The 23,089-nt window shown below is 41.7% G+C and overlaps 1 protein-coding gene across 3 annotated transcripts in view; it reads left to right on the plus strand.

The window, feature by feature from the left end:
• The first annotated feature begins 3,794 nt into the window (after positions 1-3,794).
• tmem108 (transmembrane protein 108) overlaps positions 3,795-23,089 on the plus strand; it is a 53,932-nt gene continuing 34,637 nt past the window's right edge. Inside the window, exons 1-2 of one of the 3 annotated variants that reach the window (XM_035414546.1) lie at positions 3,795-4,353; positions 5,237-5,326. The gene's annotated coding sequence lies outside the window, so the exon portion shown is untranslated. Of the gene's footprint in view, positions 4,354-5,236; positions 5,327-11,084; positions 11,362-23,089 lie in introns of those variants that run through there. The other 2 variants (XM_035414543.1, XM_035414545.1) reach the window with 2 other exon arrangements.

A 23,089-nucleotide genomic window follows, 5' to 3' on the forward strand; every position in this document is an offset into this window, starting at 1 on the left:
ACCTAACCATCCCCACTAGATTGCCTCCCATTTCCATTTGATTGTCCATTTCTCATCACTGTGATCTCATCACAGGGATTTTCATCATTGGTTGACCTTCCAGATTAAAATTAAAGTTAATATTAAGAGGAGGTAGGAGGACTTGCCCTTTACAGATGCCTGTGGATGCGGAAAAACCTCTCCAAATGTCATATTTCACATTTATGTTTAATTACATACTTGTCTGAAAAGCCTTAAAAGCAAATGAAGACTACATAAAAGCATAGTGTGGGTTTTGTCACGTTCAAAGTGCTTCCGTGAAAGTGTCACTGCCATTCCATTCTCCCTCTCAGCTCTATGCAGATTCAATAGAGTTTGTTCTGAATTTTAGGCAGCGATTATTATCAGTTTTTATAATGGCTTCAATGACTAACACTAAGTATTAGTGTTACTGGCCTTATTGAAAACCTGTTAGAAACCGTTAGTGATTTTTATCCATATGTTTCATCTCCAGTTGTAAAATCAAAATATATCACAGACATTTATGTCGCCTTGATAAACATGATTTAATTTTTGTTTTTAATACATGAGACTCAGGATAATTTGAAAAGCACATTAACAAAATTAGTTTAAAGCTATTGAGAAGCCAGACTTGTTTGTGTAAACCTTACATGGTTTTCAATGAAAACTTTAATATGTCTATATTTCTTTGAACAAGCTCCAATGTGAACAAAAAAAACATCCCTGAAAATGACAAAAGTATGTCTGTCATTCACTTCCATTGCTTTTTTCTACATTCCCTTTCAGGCACCATCATGTGTACACTGTCGTAAGATGCATATATTTCTGACATAAGCTTCCAAATGAGGAATTAATTGACTGTGTACTTTATGTACTTTAATGTAAAGATAACAGAAATGCATTTTTTGCCGTTTCTTTAATTTGTTTAATCAATCAAAAACTGAATTTAACAGCTTTAAAACTTGCCAAGTTTTTTTTTTCTGGAATGCTCTACTGTTATAGTCTGACATTATCTATTCTTACTGCATTGATTCAAGATTTGAGTGACCACACTGGCACATGTCAGTCATTACACATCTATATAGACTGGGCACAACCTCTAACTCTTCCTGTTCTGGGCTTGTTACCCTTGGCAACGGCAGCTCTGAAAAAGCAGCTGGCTGATCTCTCACAAGAAATTCATGAATTACTACATTTTTATGAGCATAATTCAGGCTGACAGTGCCCATATCATTTTTTCCACATTCTTTTCTGGTCCTTTTAGGTTCGTATGCATTTCTATGTGCTATTTATCTATCTGTATTTGTATCTTTCTCCCTCGCTCTCTCTCTTTCTCTCTCTCTTTCCTTTCCTGTTTCCTTAAGCCTCTTGTATGACCAAAAACCTGGTTTCCTCATGATTAGCATTTAGATGGAAAACCTGGCAAAAGCTTACTGTTGTTAATGGCGGGCTCTTAACAAATTACCAGAGATGAGTATGTTTTCGGGAGTAGAGTATGACTAATGTTGTCTTACAGTGTAATGGCAGGGTGTGAGTGGCTGCCAAATGGGACTCCTAGGAGCAAGGAAGGAATTTGTAGAAAGGGAGTTGTCAGCATGGAGCTGTTGAAGCCTAGGGTGGCATAAGAGGTAACCAGTCCTCCCCCACAAAAAAAATAAATAAATAAAAAATACACTACAGAATTACCCATCAAAAAATCTTCCAAAACCACCACTATACACAACAAGGCAAATATTTCACGAATTGGAAGTGTGCACTAGAAACCAGGGGGTTAATCAAATTCTGATTCTGCAACCACAGATACCATTTAAGACAATTTGTCAAACATAACACAAGCTGACCTCAATAGCAATGCCAGGAATAAAACTGAACACTCATTGCACCAAATGTCTGTGGACGTTGCTTATTTTAGCAATGCAATCCTTAACCTTGGAAGAAAATGGGTCTTGTGGCAACTGTTTGGCCTTGAATGAATGACAGATTTTGTATTCTGAGGCCCAGCATAGCTGAAAGCTTCAGTCCCATGGTGAGATGACAGGAGCAACGAACGGCTATGCAGGGCAGTCAGTTTGGACCGGCCCATATGGAGAGGTAAGTGGTTTACACCCGGATCTCTAATCTGGGGCCTTCTCAGTTAAACTGCTGTTTGAATGCAACAGGATTACTGCAAGAAAATAACTCCCAGTGGAGGACGAGAGAAACGCTGATTCATGCTACAGGGTGCAAGGTTGAAAAGAGCAATATTGCCATGAGCCTCTCATCTGTTAGATTTAATGTCCCCTCGTGGTTCAGGTATTGGGGTTTCTTTAGCGCACGAGCCCCAGAGCACCTTTAGCTCATAAAAGATATTGCTCCCTGCAGGTCATGCAGAGGTGGTCCTCTGTGTGGGCTACAGACCTCTGAATGGTCCAATGCTGAATCGTCTAGATATGAAAAGGCCATCTTTCAGTGTCTATATTGTCCATTCCCAGTGCTGTGTCTGGCTGCAGAGATAAGGCTTTCCTTGACACTAAGACATCCTGGGATTCTTATGGTATGACAACTAATACATAATGTTCCCACAATGCTGCTGTAACATAATGCATTGTGGAAAATGGTTTATGTATGTGTTACCAAACCTTGAGAAAATATATCTTTTCAAACAATTAGGCAAGTTAAACTCATAGTGTTGCTTGGGGATAAATAACAGAAAATTAGTTCACAGAAATGGGCAGCACGGTGATGCAGTTGGTAGCACAGTCACCTCACAGCAAGATTGTGGGTTGTGGTTTTGAAGCTTGGGCCTTTCTGTGTGGAGTTGGCATGTTCTCCCCGTGTCTGTGTAGGTTTCAAAGACATGCAGGTAAGCTAATTGGAGACTCTAATTTGCCCATAGGTAAGAATGTGTGAGTGAATGGTGTGTGTGCCCTGTGATAGATTGGCAGGCTGTCTAGGGTGTATTCCTGCCTCTCGCCCAGTGCACGCTGTCATAGGCTCTAGCACTCCCTGTGACCCTGCTCAGGATAAGTGGGTATAGATAATGGATGGATGGATAGATCACAGAAATTGTAGGGTCTCCACTTTTATGAATTTTGACTTGGCTGGATCACTGTGATGCAGTAGCTGTATTCCATAACCCTGTCCCTGATCAAATCACAGTCACATATTTAACTTTTTCACTAATGCTTCCTAATAAGTAAGCTATTCCTGTCTACTACTTGCCAAACCCGATGATACTAAAAGAAACAATGATCAGCGTCGTACAAAGTTGTCAACTGCTCTTGTTAGTATCTTGCTCGAACATCAATTATTTTTTAAGTTACATGCATGACCTCGACTCATTACATGATTTAAGTAAGTGTTTAGGAATATTATATACTGCCGCTAAAATTGTGTCGGTTATATTCCATTCTGAAATTCAGTAAACGTGTTTAAAAAGGAAATTAGATTCACCGTAATGTGATTTTATGTCATGCAGACTTTTTAGACAGTTTTCGAAATTGTTGTCAATGAGCTCTCGAGATCAAAGGACAGCTGTATGGGTTATTGGGGAATTTACATTGTTAGTCATGTACTGAGCAAAAGCAGTCAGCGTCAATACCGTTTCATTCTAAATAGCATATGTTTAGCTGAAAGAAATCCAAACAGTACAAAATAGACGCATTTTAGAAATTGTTCCATACGCGCTAGGCTGTAAAAATAGCAACACAACAGCTGCGTCGTTTTAAATCTCAATTTTTTACTGTAGATCATAGCAGCTACGGTGCATTTATTAGAATAATTTTATGACCCGATATGACATTTTGTGCTGTTTTATTGTAGAGGGTAGAATATTGCTTAGTTATCATTGAGCTCGGGGCGGTCTAGTTTTCTTAACAGGACATTAATGTTAATCCGTCGGAGCTGTTGTAAACCTTGCCTCTAATCTGAGTCAAGACAAAAAAAGCTGTCCCTGCTGTTGCAGCAATATGTCCTCATTATTATTCCGTGGCTGTGCATCGTTCAGAAATACAAGAGTCCCTCTGCGCTTGGGTGGCACAACGCGCAGGCTTTCTGCCCTGCGTATTCTGGTCAGCGCGTACATCACTCTGACGTTCGCAGACGCTAGCCTGTTGCCGCTCCTGTGCCGGTTCGAAAGCGAGATCGGCAGTACTAAAACTCGGGGTGATAGGACCGACCTGGTCCTAGTTATTGTTTCTCTTTGGAGCCTAGCAGCAAGCAGAGTGTGGAGCACAGTCGTGGATTGGACATGGAGCTCATGTGACAGGCTGATACCGAATAGGCAACATGTGCGTGGTGGATCTGTGAATGCGAAGTTGTGAAACGGTTAATGCTGTTGGGATACACGGAGGACCAGAACAGCTTCCAGCGAAAGTAAGTCATGCCCTCCGTCGCTTTCTGTAATAGGGATGCATGGCCGCAGTGTACCCAGTTGCTTGTATTTGTCATATATCGGGGAAACACAGTCTGTTGATGATGGTTTCGTTTAATTACAAGTCGCACGTTTTCTTTAGGGGTAGTGCGTGTGAACTGACGTTCGGTACAAAAATTTGGATGTAACTGCAAACATGCGTGTGTGTGTGTGTGTCTGTCTGTCTGGTGCATTAGAATTGTACAGTAATTATTGCATCGATTGAGTTAATTGTTTGTCTCCTTGATTCTATAAGCACCTTCTGAAATTACGATCCTTAAACCTATTCGTAGGATGCCCAGCTGCTCTTACAAAATGTTTAAATTGGTTTGTTACTTATAACAGCATGAATGTGTTTTGTGTTCACGTTTGAAGTCTGCGTATGCACCAACTTGGCTACATTTTCAAAGCCAAGACATCGAATAATTTGGAGGAAACCATTGATCATACTTGCAATGGTGACACATCTGTAAATTTGTTTCGTGTGGATAGCTGCTATGTTAGTGGGGAAACGTTGTTTTTCGGAAGACGCAATACTGTCAGTTTGTAGTTATGGTAGTTATGGTAGTCATCTTAGTACTACCACCGCACCAAACCCCCCCCCCCCCCCCCCCCCCGACTCACACACACACACACACACACACGCACGCACGCAGATCCATTCTCTCTCTCTCTCTCTCTCTCTCTCTTTCAAGCACACACAGTTATGTAATTTTATTTGTGGAGCTTAAATGCCTACTCACTGCCTACATGTGGAAAAAGGTCACTTCTCTTCTGACTGAAGCGCACAGATAACTGCTGACTGTATGTACAGGCATTAACGGAGACGCATGTATTATTTCACAGCGGTTTTGTCTCACAGTCAGCGGATAGTACCTGAACACTATGCTGCAAGGATGGTGCATTTGACCGCTATCCCCCAATCTTGATATTAAGGTAAGGTAAACCATTTAGTTTTGGCTAAGTTTAGCAAGTGTATGTGTGTGTGGCTTTGTGTGTGCGTGAGCGAGTGTAAACTAACTTTATCAGGACTGGCTACGGATTTTCACGAAAATTAGATCATGCAGTGTATACGAAAAAAACTCCAACTTGTCCAAGACAAGGAGGCGAGGCAAAATCTTTTTAGATGCAGCTTTAGAACGATCTTTTCAGGAATAAATTCGGTACGTTTAAAAGGACATTTCGTTGGCTTCTGCGTGCAGTAGACACTGAACAGATTTTTTGTTCCTCAAATTTTGAGTGTCTTGAGTAATACCAGTCTGGAAACGAGGATTTGATAGACATGAAGGAATATCTATTACAGATTGGGTTTTTGTGGGGTATGTAGCTGTCTTACACTACCCTACAGGTAAGGGACTCTAATCATAAAAAAGGATCTTAGTTTAGTTTGCAGTTAGTCAGACTTTCATTTGCATCTAATTCATACTCTGAATCAGTAAATCACAGGAAGACAGAAAATATGCTATTTATTCATTTTTTGTAGTCAATCCGAGTTTTTTAGAGGGTTGTTACATTAACGCAAACGTCTATTAATGGTTATGCATCAAGGGTCATCAAAGGTATTTTAAACCAGTATGGCCCTGTGGCATCAGAGGGCTGTATCTTGCTAAATAGGTCTTTTGGTGGGGGTTGACGGTGGTGGAGCGGCACCTTATTTGGACAACTCATTTATCCAACTTATCCAAAGCTTTTCAAAGGGGCTGTTTGTTGTCAGGGGAAAACAACTTTTACTGTCTTCCTTGAGACAGTGTAACCCTGCAGTTTATCGGTGAAGTAATTAAACCTGCCAAGCACTGGGAATGTTTTGAGAGGAATGCTAGCCTCCTGTGCCCCCCCCCAGGACTCCCTTCTTTGTTCAATAGACAATCTTCAGCTGGTGTCTTCAATGGCGGGGGAACGGGTAAGGGGAGAGTGTTTGGTCCTGACATCTGTAGTTGACAGCTTCCTTGAGGTCAATTGGCTTCTCATGGTGTCTTGCATGGTCATTCTATTTAGGGGTGGGTTTTCAGGGGTTTGTTGTCACTAAAGAGCTCTGTCTTTCATGATTCAAAGCCCCCCTACTGCCATACCAGCAGGATTTGTAAAGTCTGGTTGACCCTTATAGTATTCCTCTTAGTCATTTCTTGTGACACAGCCTAAGGGCACACTCAGTCAAAAGCCATCATGCAGGGTTTCCCAATCCATGGTTTGCTTTGAATCTTGAATCTTGCCTTGAGTTCATTGATGTCGAGCTGCCATTAATTCTAGGATATGTGCAGACCTCTTAAATGTTTATGTCTATGCATATCCTAGCACAGAATGGCTGCTCAAAGTCAATGGTTGTAAATGTTTAAATGTTTTCTTGTACTTGACAAGTCTTCCTTGTCAAGTACAAGTAATGAAAGGGTTATTTATGGCATTTACAACCAAAACCGTGTCAAGAAATAAGATGTGAGCCTGAAAATTATTTGGAATCTTTTTGTGAATTTGATAGTTTGATAGGCTTTCATGTTTCTGTTCCATTGAAGAACCAGAATTAAGACCACAACTTTATTACGTGTGTATGCATTTCATCTTGTGGCATATCTTGGCCTGAATCTGAAACAAAAAATGTAATTGTTCCTGCAGGTGATTTATGTGTTGACCAGATCCACTGTGGATTAGGCTCTTGTCCTCTGGGGGTCAGAGAAATTCAGAGCAATGGAAAACTGTATTGACAATTCAGTGATGCAGTTCCCCGTTCAGGAACATATGTCATCTTTGAAAAGGCTACCAATGTGGTTAAATTCTCAGGAACAGGATTGCTTTGTCTGGGTAATTAAAATCTAGTATGACAGAAGGTGCAGGAAAAGTAAATGGTAATGAATACACATAGGCAAGTGCTGAAATTTAATAAGCAGCAGTTACAGTTAGGCCTTATAATCAGAACCACCCAGTTTGAGCTTAGCGGCGCATGTCGCTGTGCGCGACGGAATTCTCTCTATTGGGTAATCGTGGCCCCTTGTTCGTGTTCACTTCAAGGTCTGAGCATTTTCTGTACTACAAACAAACACACTGCGCTTGTTAAGTGTGCTGAGAAAAGCCATAATTCAATAAAATGAAAGCTTGTGGCCCCCTTGTTTATTTTCTGTTATGTTGACGCCTGGCTGTATTATCGACGGGCTCAGTTGGAGAGCATGTTAGAAACCAGTTGCTTTGAGCTAGGGAATGTGCCAGGTTGTGAATGGTGTATGAGCCGGTTCAATGACAGAGTTCTGGTCACTTGGCTGGAACAGCAGACTTGTCACTTGGGATAGGGAGAGAAAAATAATAAATTTCTCAGTGACTGCCTCTGATTCTATCAGCCCAAGCGGGTTCCCAAAAGGGAGTGGAGGGACTTTTTGTCAGCGAAGCTGAACAGCTGTATTTATGGAAACGACTCAGTTGATAGCTGCTGACATTTGGATAATATCTATATCCTTGACTGGGATCTCACCTTGGTGAACTTTCTTGCAAGCGAGATTGGTTGTGCGCCGTATAGTTATTTGAGGATCTCCAAGAACACGACCAGCCGCTCCAGGCTCTTGGGTGGCTCGGCTGAAGTAGAACGAAGTCCCCAGCTCCACAATCGCGTAATCAGACGCAGGAAGCGCGGACCGGAAGAGGGATAACTGGCCATTACTGTGATTAAAGCTGCTGATGGGTCTGTGAGATAAGAGAGCGCGCCAAGCCGAGCGTAAGGAGAGGGGGTTTACAGCCGAATTCTTGGCATTCCCCAGCTGCAGCCATGCCACTCTGATATCTAACCCCCCCTCGTACCACACCCCAGCCTCTGGTTGGTCACTCCCTGCACCAATGTGCTCCTCAAGGGAGACCAGCCTTTTGTATAATTGAAAACCACTCAAACTTTTGATTTCGGAAGGATCAGCTATATCGTTGTAAATGTGGGGGCATCTCCTTTTTGTGGTATCTGTTGAATAGCCTTGAGCTATGAGTCAGTAGCCTTAATGTCCTTTCAGTGCTAAAAGACGAATATGGGCAGGTTGGCCTTACCTTAGTTCAGTGTGTGATTACTCCTATTAACCGCTTTTCTATTCAGTCTAAAACATGACTGTTTTTGGCTCTTTTTACCCCTGCAGAAAGTGCTAATGTGTACATTTGCAGCAGGAAGTCGCGTTGGTCTATTCATTTTTAACATGCCTATGTAAAACTCTTGGATGATCCAAGATTCTATTTAAGAGGACCTGGAAATTCTCCTGGATTTCAGCAGTTTTAGCAGAGTTCTGGGAAAAGCGCATAGGCCCTTAAGAACATTGTGTAAGAAATGTGGCTTGAAGAGGGAGCTTTAAAGCTGGTTTATTTGCTGCTGTTCTCTAAATCTCAGCATTCACTCAAGCCTTTTTTTGGCAAGTGTCCATATTGTCAATTTTCTCAATACGCATAGTTGATTTGCTGTGACCAAACATAACCACTGTGTGCATGCCAATTCCAAAGTAGCTTGTTTTTCTATAAAATGCATATTTCTGTTTGTATGGCCAGTGTGATATGGGTGAACTGTGTGGCTTATTTGTAGAGTATTGTTTATATGTCACTGAATTCCAGGCGAATGAACAATATGTTCAAATGTGGTGAGGCAGATTCTTTTGAGGTAAAAGAAAAGAACAGGTGAATCCCTCCATTAAGCAGAGCTGCAACTACTGCCTCTGATTGGCTGTGAGTCTGAGAGAATGTTACCAAGGTAATGCTGGCAGGCATTCGTTTCTTGGTTAAAACACCTGCTATATGATCAAATTGGACCTATCATTGTATATTTATTTCCTCAAAACTTTTACTCATCTAATAATTGCTCCTTATGTGTAGGATTTCCAACTCTGCACTATAGTCCTTGATGAAACAGTGACCCTAACTCATCACTTTATTCTATGTTTTCAGTTTTTAAGTGATTTAGCCTCATTAGTATTTATTGTCATTCTGTGGAAAGTATTTGACAGAAAAGAATAAGCAAAAGACTATCCCAATGTCAGTCTGCTGTCAATATATGAGAAAACAGTGAAACAGCAGATATTGAGGGGGATAGTGGGTATATTTAGACTGTATATGGCTATAAATATTATGTTGCAGCAAGATGGAACAGACCTCTGTGGAGAAGTACTATACGGTCTGCCCCAGGAAAAAATTGTTTGTAAATTAACAACACGTTTTATTTATTACATAGGAAGGGGAGGGATTGTTTGCTCTTTGCAGCCCTATTGTACTGTTGCTGATGGTTGGGGGAAACACTGGCTACAGTGATCACAGATAACAGTTAAACTGTCAACATGTCAATATATGAAGTGATGTAACATTTTCCTTGCATTCTAAATCTCTTTCCATTAAGTTTCTTCCCGTTTTGACAAACAATCAATTAAGACAAATTCTGATATTTATCTAAAATCCTATAAAACAGCCCATAGTTGTAATTACAGCACATTATTTCCGTTATGTCAGTTGTTATTTTACAAGCTCTTACATTCCATTTGAATTAAGCTTTTAAGTTATTTTGCTTTATACATTTAGTACCTGAGGTTACACTGTAACATTAAATTACTGTAAACATTTGCTGTGAGTCTAAAAGGAATAGTTGCTACACCAAACTTGTTGTAGACTGTTAGAGGTCCATGTAAAGTGACATTCAGCTTGGTCCTTAAACACATTCTATACAATTTTGATGTTTTATGTTTTTCACTGAGCTAGTAGAGCCTCCTAGGGCCAATATTTCAATTGTTTATGAAAAAACATCAGTGCTGGTAGCTTTTTCATTTAGCATGTCATTTTAATAAGAAAGAGCAACACTGAGTGAGAATCGCTGGCCTTCTGTGTCTATTGAGTGGAGCATTAGCACGTCATTAGCTTCTGTTTCATCAGAGCTGCATGCACCTGCCCCTCTGGTTGAAGAGCATCTGACACATGCAGTGGCTGACTGAGTGGTAGCTGTAGCCACCTGTGTTTGCCTGGAAATTTATAGTAGAATGGCAGATTTCTTGGGTTGTTATTCAGTTTACAAGAGGTCGGTTGTGGCGAGATGAAAGACAAAACCATTGTGTGTGTGTGTATGTGAGGGGACTACACTATTGGACTACCGTGTGGTGTATCAGCTGGGCACTGAACCTTTAGCAAGGGGGTTGGAAAAGGGAACCAGGGAATCGGGGAACTGTAATGCCCTTGGCCATGGTCCTGGATGTCATCAGTCTCCTATACTGATAAGAATATGCAAGATGTGATCTCCTGCTGATCCAGCCAAATATTAATGCAAAATCAAATATTATGATGGATTACTTGGCATTATCTGGAGGGCAGCCCTTGAAAGCCCAGTGGCTAGAGACTCATAAGTGAAGCTCAGACTGTAACAGTGTTCCAGTTCCCCAGACACCAGACAAAGATGGGAACAGGCTCCACCATCTGCTGGAGAGCCACCCCAGAGGGAAACGTGATTAGTGCCGCCTTTATCAGGGCGGCCAGCTAATCAGGGAGATCCTGTCTCTTTTCATAGCTCTCGCTCCGCTCCTAGCCCCAGTCTTTCTAACCTCAGCTCCAGCCGTCTGCTTCCTCCACCCTCGGCTATTCTACCCCAGCCCTCCACCTACCCCCCCCCCCCCCCCCCCCGGAACCTACGTCCGAAACGCCCCCTCTGTTCCCGCTACCGGGGGCCCCTGGGGAACCCCAAAGCCAGGAATCCCCAACGAGCAGCCGCCGGCGAACGAGTCTGACGTTCGCTCTCGAACCGACAGCCTCAACCTGGTGTCTGGTGTCTGTCGCCGCGGGCTTCCGCGGGCTTCTCCGCTGCCGCACGCAGCTCATTTCATGGCTAATTGATTGGCCGATTGATTCTCTCTGGAAAGACGGGCCGTCTGGACGGTGAGAGAAACAAGGAGCGTACGGCTGGTGGCGAGAGCGAGTGCGAAGTCGCTGTTACCGGAGAAAGCTGACTGTTCATGCAAAGTTAGACGGAGAACGTCAAAGTACCACTGGGTTTGGTGAGTGGCTTTGTCTAGATTGTGATGTTGCCTGGGCTAAATGTTTGGAGCGGAGGAATGAAGGCTGAAGTTGTGGAGGGGGTCTGGGGGGGTAAAGCTCTTACGGTGGAAGATTTGTTGAACAAGGGCAGGCAGGGGGAGAGGGGGTGTGTTGCTGTGGTGGAGGAGCAAAAACAAAAGTGCACCCTTCCTGCCGCTAGAAAAGACTTCACTTCTCTGTTCATGGAAGTAAGCAAGAACATTTCACCTCCTTTTATTGCTTAATTAGTCAGCTTTTGAAACGCGTCTTCTTTTAAAAATTTCTTCATCCATTTAGTGCCCTGTGTTTCCTCTGCATGTTAATGTGAAAGGATTAAAATGAGGTTTTGTTGCTCTTCCTTTCCCAATTAGTGAGTGCTTTGTGGGGCTTTGAATCTTTCTCTCCTTTACATTTAAGAGCTCCCAGATCCCTCTGGGAACAGCAGAAAGCTGTCTGGTAATTTGAGATGGTATTAATATAGAATAAGCTGAAGAAGAGTGTCAGGTTCACAAATGAATTCTCTCATTCAGTGCTGACGATAATAAATGAAGCCTCCGCACTGTTAAAAAAATAGAAATCCGAGGCACTGTAAAATGACACTGTTTAATATCACTTCCATCGGGAGAGATTTGCACCAGCAGCATCACCATGGAGACAACTGCTATGCAATGGGGATTGCGAAGGGAGCTGGACTGGACAAGACTGTGAATAGCACAGCTCTGAACACATATACAGTACAAACCTGCGAAAATAGATAGACAAGCTGTCATATGAAAAAATGTTGCATGGAGGAAAACCTCTGCTGTGTACTGTTCTGTGTGCCTCAGCGCATCAAAGGCTTCTTTTCCATTCCTGGCACTTATCTGAGTGTCCAATAATGCAATATGTTTATTCCAAGTGTGATAAACACAATATGTCAAATAGTCTGCAACAATGGTTCACATGGCTGGCTCTCAAACATGAGGGTGAGATTATAGCAGAAAGATCATTATTTACAAATGAGATTTGTTCCGCATTAAAATACAAAGGTGCTGCATGAAAATGATCTATATATCTATATTCGTTTCACGTCCTTTCAAGTCAATAAGTGCTTGACAAGGAATAAAGGGATCAGAGCGTGACGACATATTCAAGTACAAATTAGATCACTGGGGGTTTTTATGCCTGGGCTTCCAGCCTAACATTTAACTTGTTTTATTTATATAAATTATTACATTACCATCTAGGATTTATTGACAGTCTTTCTAGATTACGTTGCATTTCTTATTTATCTTATTTGTTATTAGACTGCTTTATTGTATGCAACTGATGCTAGCACGGAGACCATGGTAAAAACTCACACTCAGCACGCATGCAAAGACCGTAGAACATACGCCCCAGAAATACAGGGGAAGTCCAGACAGTTCACCCTGTGATTCTGATGCCGAATCTGCTGGGTTGTAATCCACCTACGCCCTGCCTTTACGCGCTGGGCGATACGTCAGCCGCAGGGTGTCCTGTCCGTGTGCGTGCGTGCGAGTGTGTGGAGGTGGGCGGCCTGGATAAGCGGTGACTCACCTCTCGATGATCAGCCTCTCCGTCACCCCTCAGATGCTGCCCCCGCTGCTGCAGTCATCTCTTTGGGAAATTGTCGCCACAGCAACTCCTAAAACGCTGTCGGCATCGTTTGGCTCCCTGGGCCCCTACCTCTTTGTCCCCTGGGCACTGGTACCAGTTTTAACTCTTTTGCTAATAATAGCCATGCTGCCTTCCCAGTCTCCATCTTAAGTAAGCCTGTGTGTCTGAGAGGGTGACTCCAGAAAGTGCTTCAGTTCTATAAACTTCACTGTTAAGAGCTCCCACGGTGAAACATTTGACATTTAGCTGGCAGAGCCATAAACCCCAAAGAAGAATGCCACTGTCATTCATTCTGATGAGAAGATTCTCAGTTGATGAATTTTGTTTCTTTTTAGCCTACGGGCCAGTGTGCTCTATGACGTCTGCAGACACTTCAAATGTGAACTCATAATTTATGCTCATGTGCAGAAGCAATAGAGAAACTTTTTTCAAAAGAGTCAACGGAGCGTTTTATATTTGGAGGTTGTAAAGGACAGTCCACCAATCACAAGTATTCATTCACAGCAGTATGGCTCCACTTCCGACCTAGTGCGCATGATTCCCTATCGTCCATGTATCTTCTCAGTCTGGTTGAAGTCAAATCAGGTTCAGATGCAAGGTCCTCTGGTTGGGGTCAGGGTCTGGCTTAATTTCAGGGCCAATCAGAACTGTACTTAGTGTAACCAGATATAACATCCAGTACCTCCTATAAATGGCATGTTATTATGACCAGAGGATAATGTGTTGCTAACTAGTTCGTAGAAGTGTGTGTTCTTTGTTTTTTACATGGGGTTAAGCCACTTTCATTTCATGTCTTGGCACTCGCCCCTCACTCACAGTCCGCTTGTCATTGCCCAGTGAAAGAATGCGCCAAATTGAATTATCTCCCTGTATGCTACTATAGGTAGTACTGTTTCTCCAAATTGTGATTTGTTGCTATGGAAAGTGTTGACAGCCATGAGAGGGAGCCTGAGTCACAGTCGGTAAAGTAGGAGAGCCAGAAAGAAAGTTATCAAAGAATAGCATTTGCATTAGAATGTTATATGAAAGCCCGAGCTCACTTTAATGGATGTTGCTTGGTGGAGCTGGGAGTTTTCTTTGCAGTGACAGTTTAGCAGCGTTTAAATAATGTATCTGCTTATCTAGCCCACAGACTGATATTCTGAGAGCTTATAGAACATGCACCTAGAAAATAAACATCACTAAATCTTAATATGTTTGATAAAAGACCCTTTATTGGGAATGGTCACATTACAACCATGCTGAGCATTGCATTGGAAATGACCTGTCATCCCCAGCCCTCCCCATCCACAGTGTGTCTGGCATGAATAGCTTTCATGCTGATATGAATGTAATGGACATTAGTTTAAATTAATGAGGTTTTAGCTTGCTAGAATTGTGATTATTATCCCTTTTTAAGGGTTGGTAATGCAGCTTTACTTTAGATAAAAAGCATTTTCTTATTGATTTTGTTATGGAGGTGCTATTATAAGAGTTTGGATTATCCTTGTGGTTCTAGCACCTGTAGAAGAAATGGAAGAGTGCACCCTTCCTTAATGCAACGTGAGAGTAAAACGTACATACAATAGATAACATGGTTAATTAATATTAGGGTCATTTTAACAGGCATATGTACTGTAGTGTATTCGTTTTCATATTTGTAAGTTAGACACTGTACATTTTAGACCACTTCTACCTCAGAATGTGTTTTTGCCATTCATGAATCTGAGTAGCCTTAGAGCTAATTGGGAAAGGTCATGGAGCTGCATCGATGTCTTGCAGTGGTGTTGAATAAAGCCTGCATTTTCTCAAGTTTCTTATGGTATTCCTTCATTCTCCAAGCCAAATAGAGCATGTCATTGCGCCTTGTTTTTCTGCCTAAAACTCCATGCTACTAAACATGGGTCTGCAGTAGGGGTGTGCAGAGACATCATTATCTGTATCTGTATCTGTATCTGTTCAACCAACAAAATTATCTGTCTGTGTATCTGTATTCGGATAGAAGACCGGAAGTGGGCGTGGTTTATACCAGAAGTCATGTTAAATCGGGCAAATGTTGTATTTTCTAACCTCATATTCATTGGCAATGCAACTGTTGTGCCTTCAAAGCATCAAATTGATTTAATATTGGCATATAATTAATTATTAAATATATTTCCACATCCTCATACTGTACTTTTCATCTCTCTCTCTTTTTTTAGGTTATTTTTATTTTTAACTAGTTTTATGAACTGTCTGAACCCCACCCACAAGATGAAATTTTACCAGTTGAATAAAAACACAAATACAAGGTTTTTTTTGGATTATGACTTTTCATTTTTTTATTTTTAAAATATGCAAATGAGCTATTCGCTCATTAAATATGTGCTAATTTGCATATAAGTATATTCAATATTTAAGCTCAACAGATAAAATCTGAACTGATTTTTTTTTTTTTTATGTGATCAATAACTCAATAGTTAAGACTAGAGGCTTTTGTCAAAATATTGTTTTTTTTTTAAATTAATTATTAGTTAAAAACAATATATACATGCTGAAGAAAGTGTTTTTGACCTATTTTTAGATAAAATGCCACATAAAATGAAAATTACAAAACATATCAAAAAAAGCATCTGACACGCCCTAGCTATGACATTTAAGAAGCAGTATATAAAATTATGTAGCTGTATCTATTGTTAAAGTTGAGAAAAATTGAATACCCTGTGGGCAATATACAGTTTTGAGAAAATGGTGGTTAAAGGGGCCTTTGAATGCTAGTAGCCTTTCGTCCATCCCGACAGCAAAGGAAATAGCCACATATGGTAATTCTCCAGAAAACAAGCTTTTTAACAATATATCATTCAACCAGGTCAGTTTTAAAACTGCAGAGGCATTTAATCATAAAAGATGCTATCATAAGCTCATTTTATGCTTTGTGTACTTGACGATGGTGTTATATTATCGTCTAAATTAACTATTTATAACAATTATGTACTTTTAGTTTGTTCATTTTATGAAACTATAGAAGCTATAGAAGCAAAATATCAAAAAATATCAAAATTGGCATATGGAACCAAAATCATAGTTTTTGACAGTGGTGCCTCCCCTTAAACTGCTTTAGAATGCTGGATTTTGTAGCGCATTGATTTTAGAACTGTTAAAAGGCCGAGGTGTCCCTTTCCTGAGAAATAACTTGTTGCGAGTTTAAAATATATATTTTTTTAAACCTGGACTGGAAGAAAAAAAACCTGGACTGGAACTAAAAAAACTGGACTGGAAGAAAATAAAAACCTGGACTGGAAGACCAAAAAAAAACTGGACTGGAAGAAAACAAAACCTGGACTGGAAGAAAAAAAAACCTGGACTGGAAGAAAAAAACTGGACTGGAAGAAAAAAATAACCTGGACTGGAAGAAAAAAAACTGGGCCGGGCAGGGAAAAAACCTCGACTGGAAGAAAAAAACTGGACTGGAGGACAAAAAACCTGGACTGGAAGAAAAAAAACCTGGACTGGAAAAAAAAAAACCTGGACTGGAAGAAAAAAACCTGGGCTGGATGAAAAAAATACGGAGCCTCTTAAGGGTCATGGTGGGGATTTTTTTTTTTGTTGAGCTACTTTTGCGTTCCCTCGCAATGCTTTTGCATTACCTCGCAACATTTGACATTCACGACAGATTCAGATTCAGATTCAGACAACTTTATTGATCCCAAGAAGGGCAATTAATTTGCACGCAGGCTACCTTTCTGTGCAACTCTGGTAATTCATCTTGGCCTGGCTCTACATTTTATATGGTGTAGTGGCATGTGCCCTTTTGTAATGTCTAATGTTGATAAAAACGGAATGTCATCACTTGCAATGATTTGTTAACGTCGTTTTGTTAACGGTGTTATGTAAGGAATGAACATGACGGGCTGTCCTGTTATTGGAAAATAATGTACGACGGGGGCTTAACCAGCCCCGAAGTACAATATTTTCCAATAACGGGACAGCCCGGAGGGGTTTATTCCACTTATACAACGGGTTACCAACAATAACTATATATGGTTACTTTAAAATTTATTGATTTTTATCGACTAAAAGTGAAATATTCTTCCGTGGCCGGTTGGGCATATATTATTTTACCGTTGTCAAGCAAAACTCAGGTTGGTAGTTCTATTTGGACGGTTGTTATGCAAAAACTCTGGTCGGTAGTTTTTTTGCACCATTGTTAAGCAAAAACCTCTGGTTGTTAATTCTATGAAAACATCGATTCCATCGAGAAAAATAGTTTCTTCTCGTTTTACACCATACAATTAGTTTATACCATGTATACCATACATTTTTTGTCATTACATTATTTAATAAATCTGCATGAAACCATAACTCAATCAAATTCATCTCCCTAGCACTGTCTTGCTTTTTAAATGGTGTGGTCGCGCAGTGTAGACATAACGTCTTTCTAAGACCCTCTGAAATAGGTTTTGAATGCCAGCTAGCTTTATGATAGGTTCGCCGTCATGAGGCAGCTGCTGCCAGAGTTCCAGATAAGCTACTCTCTTTCTCTCTGCCCGTGTAACGTTATATAGAGCCTATGAGAACTCGACATGGAGCGGACTTTTTTTCCCCAAATCCGAATAATAACAAGCAACTTTGGGTAGAAGAAATATTTCCATCGCATTATTCGTGCTTTCCCAAAAAAAGTATTCGGATTCGGATACATCCCTAGTCTGCAGGTTCAGACAATATTGCGCTAATATGATGTTAAATATGATAATAGATCCAAGCTGAGATTATACCAAATTATGTTCTCGCTACTGAGGCTATGGTGGCAAAAACAGAAGCGGCACTGTATAGTGTTTCTCAACTGTTTACTCATTAATTTATTCATATCATGACTAATGATTCAGCCCAACCAATGTCATCCATCTTATGGAATTAAACGTCTCTGGTGGCAAACTTTGTCATGCCTTCCATTGGCCAGAACATGACAGTGATCATCCCTGGCTACCAAGAAGCTTTTAGTAATTAGTTTGCTGAGTGGATTTTGTTGATTGCTTCATTATTTTTTTTCAGATAAGCATCTGTGGAGCAGCTTGATTGAGTGTAGTCCTCTGTAATACCATCAATTGTACGTGCTATGGAGGAAGTCAAATGAGGTATTTGCTTTGTGTGAAGTTTCAGAGACCTTGAAATTTGGTTCTGGTCTCTGTAAAAAGTTGCTGTTGTACCTGTGAAGTCTATTAACTCTGCAGCTTAGGTCTATTAGCAGCTCCCCAAAGACCCAGGTGTAATTATTACACAGACATGTTGGTAACATTGAAACAAGCATACCATTATAGTGAAATGTAGTCCAGTGACAGGGGCCAAGGAGGGATAATGATGTCGACCCAGGGAAGGAAAAATTCTGAGATCCCTAACAGGAACATTCCACACCACATAATTAACCTGTATTGTCCTCTTGTTAAAATTGCTTATGAAACTGGAATGTATGATGTCCAAACCCCCAGTCTCTCCTGGAAAGTGGTGGTGGATAACTGTCTGGTTTGGAAGAGCTGAGAGTGATCATGAATGTAAACTAGTGTCTGCTGTTAAAATACAAATATTTATTGTTATGGTAATGCAGTGTTAGGGTTCCTAAAAAGGCAGTTTAAGTGGAGAAGTTTCATGATTTGACTGTGATGGTAAATAATTAGAATAGTCTATAAGTTGTGCTACAGTGAATATTTATAGTGTGTAAAAACAGTCTTATGAATAATTTATGTTTTGTTATACATAACGGTGTACAAAGGTAAAACAAGGATGGCAGTGTTGTGTAAACCACAAAATTCAATTTGTCTAGTTTGAATCAACCCTCATTCCCCTATGGCTTCCACATTTCTGTTATCATTTTTATATAGAGAAATAGAAATCTAGAATGAGAGCATTGTCGAGCAGTATTCAGTGTACTGTCAATGCACTGAAACTGTTTGTGAATGTCTTTTTCCCTTTTTTCCCCCAGTTTGGAATGTCCAATCATATTCATCAGCACTGCCAAAACGTCTGCTATTGATTCAGGAGGACAAGTGTCAGCCAATGCTTCTTTTCACACCACAGTTTGCGAGCCGGGCTCGCACAGACATAAGCTGGAGGAAGACGCTTAAATTGCAGCTCAACAGACAAATTTGCGGGCTCCCAGTCGGCTAGTGGGGGTCGCTAGCGAGTGATGCAGGGCTGTCATCCCAGGCAAATAAATCCCTCCCATCTTTGGGCCATGCCCCGTGCGTCAACCTGTGGAGCAGCCAGCCGTAGTTGGCACTGGTATGGTGCAGATTCAACACCAGATCATAGGACCCATCCGTTACACATCTATTCTGTGCTGCTCATACTGACCAACTTAAGGATGTGCCACTTTCAATGACTTTTGTTGTGACTGTGTAATATGGATACACTGTTGTAACAGCGTTCTCAACATTATTGCAACAGTGTATCCATATTATGACACATGATATGACATATAACATTGTTCAGTGTAATAAACATTAGCAAGGTGACAGTGCACAGCATTCATTGTTAATGAGCTGAAATATTCTCTGGGGTTTTGTGACAAATGGCTTCTTTTTGATTGGTTTGTTTATCTGAAACTATATTCACAAATCCCTTTTCCGGGATGAACAGCTAATGGAGTTAATGGTAGAAGAAAATAACCCAGGAAAACAATTATCTTTGAAAATCTTTCAAAATAACTTTAATGAGCCAAACATTACTGCCTGGTCATTAGACATGAGGTGACGTGTCCTTTAGACAGCATTTGCTGGGACTGTCTGATTTAGGGAGCAGTGAAAGGCAAAAAAATACCTCTTAGTGTGTTCTTTTCCTCAGTGTCGTCATTGCGCTTCTAAGAAAAGCAGTCTAATAAGAGGGGTAGATTGGGGAAATTTGCATTCAGTATAATTTAATGAAGAGTAAATTGAACCAAAGCCAGATGGTGATTTGATTTTTGGCATTGCAGTGTGCATTGCAATGTTCGTTCATTTTGCAGATGCCTTTGTCCACGATAACCTTTTTATATAAAAACAAATTATACAGCCAGTATATGTCTTCAGTACTTTGGTTCAGGCGTGACTACCTCTGGGTAGTATGGCGCTTTCCATGCCAGTAGTCAAGCCTGCGATCTTCTGGTCGTGAGTCTAAAGCCACTGCTAATGCTCCACAATCCATTGTCTGGCTGTTCCTTTGCTCTCTCCGTGTCTCTGCCACTGTGACTGGTGGCCAGCTGTATATTGTGACAGCTCCGTGTTCGAATGCCAGTAAAGCGCCTGGCCCTTTAATAAGTTGATGAGCTGATTAGAGCCCAGCAGTAAGAGAGTGCATGTGACTGAGAGAATGGGGCTTATTTGTCGCAAAGCGGGGGTTTTAACCATGTGGGGTTAACAGGGTGATGATTGGAATTATTCTTAAGCTTAATGGGCAAGCACTGTTTCGCGAGGAGGGAGGTGGCGGGATTTTCTGATGAGAAAGAAAGCGTCTGCAGTGAATGTGTAGGCTGATTGGGGCAGAATTAAGCATAGCTGCGTTATCACGCTGTTTGGACAAAAAAAAATCAAGAGTCAAATCTGGAAGCATGTTTAAAATCATCAAGAGTCAGGTTGGTGTGTTGTGTGAGGTGTTGACCAAAAGAACAAATCTCCATTTACAAGGTGTTTTACATCCCAGGGTAGCTTTACATTCCAAGCACTGCCAAGGGTCATTGTGGGCCAGCCTGTGTCTCTTCAGGCCTTTGTGAAGAGGGCAGGACTTCCAGATATCAGACCACCCACACAGAAGCCACAGACGAACAGCAGGTGGATGGCTGTCAACAGGCAGAAACCCAGGCGGAACCAGGCACTCGCTGTTTACCCACCCTCTCTGTGCCGAGTATCAAAGGCACATATTGCTTTTCCAATTATAGCATTCCCCATGGCTGAGTTTCTCATATAGCTCCTGTAGAAAAATGTCCCTTCTGGCCGGCTGGTGGAGTCCCACCGTCTGCTGTTAGAGTGGCTAGTCACCTGAGGGCTCCCCCTTTCCCCGAATGAAGCCCATCTAGTCGCAGACTGCCCTTAATCATGTGTCTTTGTGTTCTCTGGCACTACAGAGCAAACATCACAAGAGAGCTGGCTGACCGCAGATTAAGGCTGTGATGAACAATGGATTGACATCATCAAAAGTTAGGCACTCTTACTTTTACCGCAGTACAAATTCTGGTAGTGACTCACTCAGTCCTTAAAAAACTAGTCCTCATGCTTTACTAAATGTTGCCACATAAGTGCATAAATTATTGTGTGTGGTTCTGTTAACATTACAGCCAAGATGGTGACCTACACAAAATGTGGTACGTGTTAGGGTAGGTATATGGTAGGAGGAGTATGAGCTGGATTTATCCGGAAAGCACCACGCATAGGCCAGTCATGGACAATGGTGCAAACAGGCATTTTATAATGGCCTGATGTCCAAAGTGAGGGACCAGGCAGACCTTCCCCACACCTGCATCTCATCAGATTCCCATATGCTCATATGCAGCATCCCCCACCGGCTATCATTATTAATCATGCGGTAATTAACCGACTCATCTAGCAAAGCAGAGGGGTGGGCAGGGGACGAAAGCAGACACGCTCCTACCTCCTGCCTCTTTCTAAGACTTAATCTGTCTCTCTCCTCAGCGGGGGATTTATTTGGGGGGGGGGGTTGGGGGGATAGACAGAACAATAGTGCGATTCCCTCTGTTAGTCCCCATGGAATGGCTTGGGTAGACACGCTCCACCACCCCCCTCCACCCCCCTCCCCTCCCTGCCTCTCGTGAGCAGCTGTGTCCCTCCGGCCAGGAGCCACGGCTCTCCAGGAAGCTCCTCACAATGCTCCCCGAAATACCTTTCCTCTCAAACATCCATTCCTGCCATTGTAACCGTAGCGGCGTATGCGTCACGAGTCAGATTTAGTGCGGTGGAAGTGTGGAAATGCCAGGACTTGTCACTTCTCCCTGTCTGAGGTGCATGCAAAGCATGTTTCTGTGAGGAGGGTGGAAGCGTGGACACTTACATGTGGCGTTTCCCTCACTTGCTCCCTCTTTGTGCTTTTGTTCTTGACTATCTGGCTGGGCACACTGCCCACTAAACATTCTTTAGCCATATTGGAAAGTGGATGAGTTGTCGCCATAGAAGTAAAGTCACTAAAACTGCTGTGTTCTCTCAAAGCTCTGCTTATGACTGTTTTGTTCCAAGGCTCATGCTTGTGGTGTTTTTTTTTTGTTTTTTTTTTTGCTTTAGAAAGGAATTTTTCAGTGTTCACACAAATGGTGCCTGCCACCGAAATGCTAATAATTCTACTCCCAAGTCTATGCAGGGATTAGATTTAAGATCATCACGTGGTCTCTGAACCACCTTCACCACAGTTATAAACTTGTCAGAGAAAATGCGCCTAACTGAACCTGAACCTGCTGTATGTTTTGAAGTGGCTTGTGTTTCTGTTCAATCCAGAATGTAAGCTTTGTAAAAGCATCCATTAGGAGGCTCAAGTGGGGCGTATAATGGGACGTGATAGACACGGTTGTTTAGCAGGCTGTGTTTTTGTACCTCATGGGCCACCTATGATGAGCACAGAGATCTGATCTCGTTTCCCAAGCCTGACCCAAGAATGTTACATGGAGTTCTGATAGATCCCTCATTACATTTCTGTTACCATTCATTCTATCTTAACTACAGCCGGGCTCCTCCTGAGATTTTTTCCCATTGGGAAGTTTTTTTTCTCAACACCATTTGAGTGTTTGGGTTTTTTTTTGGTTTTTTTTTTACCTTAGTTGCTCACTTTTGGGGGTTCAGGCCTGGCTTTTGCCCGATTTTATTTTGTATTTCCACTGTAAAGCATTTTTTTGGCAGTGCCTGTGTAAAAAGCGATGTACGAGTAAAACCAAATTGAGTATAATTCATGTTCTGCACCCTGCTGGGAGGGTGAGGTGTGGTCTTTAGGGTTGTTAGGGTTGGCCTCCTCCCGATCTCACTCTCTTGCATCTCTGTCTGGCCTTGTCCCAGCTGGGCTGCCACCTGCGAGGGCACCCTAAGGAGAATCACAAGAGGGCAGTTACAGGGCAAGAGGGCAGTGCCTGTGTGCCTGATGGTCTGCATCACCTGTACCTCTGGGATC

The sequence above is a fragment of the Anguilla anguilla genome, chromosome 4, assembly GCF_013347855.1.
Source record: "Anguilla anguilla isolate fAngAng1 chromosome 4, fAngAng1.pri, whole genome shotgun sequence".
NCBI lineage: Eukaryota > Metazoa > Chordata > Actinopteri > Anguilliformes > Anguillidae > Anguilla > Anguilla anguilla.